The sequence below is a fragment of the Sinocyclocheilus rhinocerous genome, unplaced genomic scaffold (assembly GCF_001515625.1).
Source record: "Sinocyclocheilus rhinocerous isolate Xijiao unplaced genomic scaffold, SAMN03320098_v1.1 scaffold2077, whole genome shotgun sequence".
Classification (NCBI taxonomy): domain Eukaryota; kingdom Metazoa; phylum Chordata; class Actinopteri; order Cypriniformes; family Cyprinidae; genus Sinocyclocheilus; species Sinocyclocheilus rhinocerous.
Window position 1 is genome coordinate 93,877 of NW_015655567.1, and position 3,939 is coordinate 97,815.

Sequence of the window (3,939 nt, forward strand, 5' to 3'; positions counted from 1 at the left end):
TATGAGAAGTCATGATCAATGGAGCTCCGAAATTATGATTCACCATGGCAACAGCACTGACAAAAAGATGTCCACATACTTCCGAGTCAAAAAAGAACTTTAATTCTATAGAAACTACGGATCCAAGGCACTTCTTCCAGTTCCAAAATGTTAAAAAAGCCTAGAAACATTAAAAATGCAAAAAAATGACATTTTTAATGTTTCTAGAGTGAGCCATGTTTGAATAAAGGCTTTTTAACATTTTGGAACTGGAAGAAGTGCCTTGGATCCGTAGTTTCTATAGATATAATTTAAATGTTTTTCACAGTTTATTTTCATTGTATCTTGATTTAATTGTTTTAATTCTTCAATTCTTCTTCAATTCTTTTTCAATTTATGAATTATTAATATTTGTTATTTAATGTTTAATTAATTATTTGAAATCATTAATGGCCTTTCTATGATGAGCCATTAATTAAAATAAAGACGTAGGCTCTGAAGGCTGAACATGTTTGAAGGATTGAACCACATGTTTAATAATGGAGGTGAACAGATTTTTAAGTTTAAGAATCTGTAATTGAAACCGCTAATTGATAGACCACTAATCTGAATATTTGTCATCCTTTGGTGATTACAGCACTGAATATTACAAAAGTTATAGGTCAGAGTTCAGATTGCAATGAGAATGCTTGCAGTTGTCACAATGATTTGTTTATCTCAACTTGTGCTGTAATAAACATTTATCTTACTGAAAAGAAACATTGGTACAGTTCAGTCTCTGAATACAAAGCATGTGTGTTTCGGTGTGATGTGGCAGTTGGAAACCCCGTCTCATGTCTGTCTGATGTTTCCTTCAGTTCTTATGTCTGGCAGTGTGTGTGTGTCACTAATGTGCCTGCTTCAGTCAGACCAGAATATGTTACAGGGTTAATACAATTTTTTGTTTTTGTTTTGGTGCAGCTTTCACATGAAAGTTATATAAAGGTATACATATACAACCAAACCTGTTTTAAACCCTGAATCTCATCATTACTGTTAAATATACTTTCAGTCCACTTTTTTTTTTAAACACAGGGTCTTTGTAATGTGTAATGAAAACATTTGGTTTAATCACCTAAACTCAAAGAGTATGATCGTCTTTCAATGTAGTAACAATCAAATCATTCCGTAGCAAACAATGCAAGATACATGTTTCAAATCAGCCTTGCTGCTGAATTAAAGTTGTTACAGTAATACAGGCTACAGTTGCCCCTTTGGAGAATACACTTACATTACCTTACCTTACATTAACCTACGCAACTGACATACAGTCCATAAAGTTTGTAACACTATCTGTCCAGTCAGTGTATTATCAAAAGGTGTGAGGGAGGAATGATATGGCCATGAGGTGTTCTAACGGTTTGCTGCTAATACAGTACATGTACATTATGACTGAGACTGTACTGTAGTTTCACCCATTCAGGGTGACCTAACAAAACAGTAATTTGTCAGTCTCTACCATGGTAAGGCCTCTGTTTACAGTCCCAATGGCTTACTGTAATCTACTGTAAAATGCTGTATTTTGATCTCATCTAAAATTGCCTTCTTTGGATGCATCTCTGATTAATCTGACAGATACATATTTACTGGTTGTTTCACATGTCTTGAACTTTATTTCCAAATCTCTCTCTCTCTCTCTCTCTCTCTCTCTCTGTCTCTCTCTCTCTCTGATTAATTGCTTATACCGTAACAATAATTAATTATACTTAGTAAAATTGCAAATCATGCAAAATAATCTATATCTGTTTAGATTTACCAAATGATTCACTGATTAACCATTAAGATCAGTTGGATTTAATCACAGACAAATGTATTAAACTGAATGAGAAAAGAGGCGAATGAAAACTTTGATAGTAATAGCATTATGAAAGGCAGTTACTGTGAATGAAATGTTTACGTAGATGAAACGCACATTTTGTGTTGTGAAAAGGATACTTTGTGATTTTGTGTTTTGTACTAATCCTTATTGAAATTAGGACTAATTTGGGGTGTTAAAATATTTCAAAGCGCTTTTCTGGATAATGATGATGTCTGAGAAGAACTAAATTTAGGGTAACACTTATAAGTCTTCGTTTTTGGGTTTTCCAGTGATAGTATTAAGCGTAACAGATGCTTTAGTTGTCTTTAGTGTGTCTGTGTGAGAGTGAATTCAGTTCCCCGGTGACCAAACAGCTTATATTTCAGAAAACTGACACTGAGAAACCACAGGGAATAAATAATGAAAGGGGGAAGTAAACCGAAAAAACTGAATAGCATATGATGAAAAATCTACACTAGACCGAAGAGACCATGACAATTTTTCTTATACAAAACTACTGCTATACACAATTGAGTTTTCCTCATATAACTTGGCAGGTTTGACCTCAAGTGAATTATTTTCTGTACACTCTAAAAATGCTGGGTTAAATACAACCCAGTGCTGGGTAAAATAGGGACAAACCCAGCAATTGGGTTGTTTTGACCCAGCGGTTGGGTTACTACCCAGAAGGTTGGGTTAAACATTTAAGAGTGTAGTTTTTCCCTGAAGGGATGCATATACCTTGACATAAGAATGACTAACATTCAGTTTAATCAGAAAGGAGCATGTTTCCTTGACTTACTGATAGTAGTAGAACTCTACCTCTGGTTTAGGGTTTGTTTAGAAGGGCAGAGTTGATGACGTGTGTCAAGGGCTGTCGGATTCCTGGCATTTCCTGCTCCCTCGTTCCAGTTATCTGATGAGCACTTCAGACAGGCCCTCCACCCTCCTCCGCATTTAACAAGATCAACAGAATGACTATTTACATCCTTACAGACACTGACTCTTATTTTATGAATGGCCTCATATCACTGGTGACACTTTAAGCCTGCTACTACTAATTTATAGTATATTAGTAGTACATTAGACTAGGCTGATACTCACACACACATTGCTTTAGCATGCTAAAGTTAATGTGATGTGCTCAGACAACATGCAGCCAGGACTTTTTCTTTCTGTCAGTGGGTCTTGGTGTAGAAAGATAGATCTGCTCTGATATGCAGGGCCGTTTCTAGGCATAGGCGAGCTAGGCGGTCGCCTAGGGCACCACCAGCTGAAGGGGCGCCTATGGTTGATCGCAGGTAATTGTGGATATACCTCAGATTCATCCATGCAGAAGAACTACTGACATTAAAAAAATAAACAACTCCACAAGTCGAGTCAAGTCACATTTATTTATATAGGGCTTTATACAATACAGAAAGCAGCATCACAAAGATAGAACTAGAATTTTTAGCAAAGCAGCTCTACAAAAGATAACAGTATCATTCTTTCAGCTCAGTGTAGTTCAATGCTGATTCAGTTCATTGTCAAGAGGAAAATGAAAAGTTTGATAGTATTAGAGGCAGTTACTGTGAATGAAATGTTTACGTAGATGAAACACTTACTGTATTTTGTAGTGCGAAAAGGACACTTTGTGATTTAATGTTTTGTACTAATGCAATCAAAAACACGCTGAAATGTTTAAAAAAAGTGTATTTTTGATGATCTGTTTGTGAGAGTGTCAATGTTGCAAAGTAATTTGTATTGTATGTATGTTTCGATAGAGAGGCCAAATATCCATAGTTCACATTTAAAGTCAACATGAAACATATAGTGATGTATTTCTGAGTGTAACAGAATATTAAATGAGAAAAAACAGTCTGGGCCTTGATTTTAACACATCGCCTCACAGCAGACTGACAGATGGAGGGCAGTGGTTAAAGGGACAGTTCACCCTAAAATAAAAATTCTGTCATCATTTACTCACCCTCATGTTGTTCCAAACCTGTATGAGTTTCTTTCTTCTGCTGAACACAAAAGAAGATATTATAAAACGGAGAGTTCCTTGATTCTGATTGGCTGAGCCACGTTCAAAGCTGTTGTAAATTACTCTACAAACATACACCTTTGTTTACGTTTGT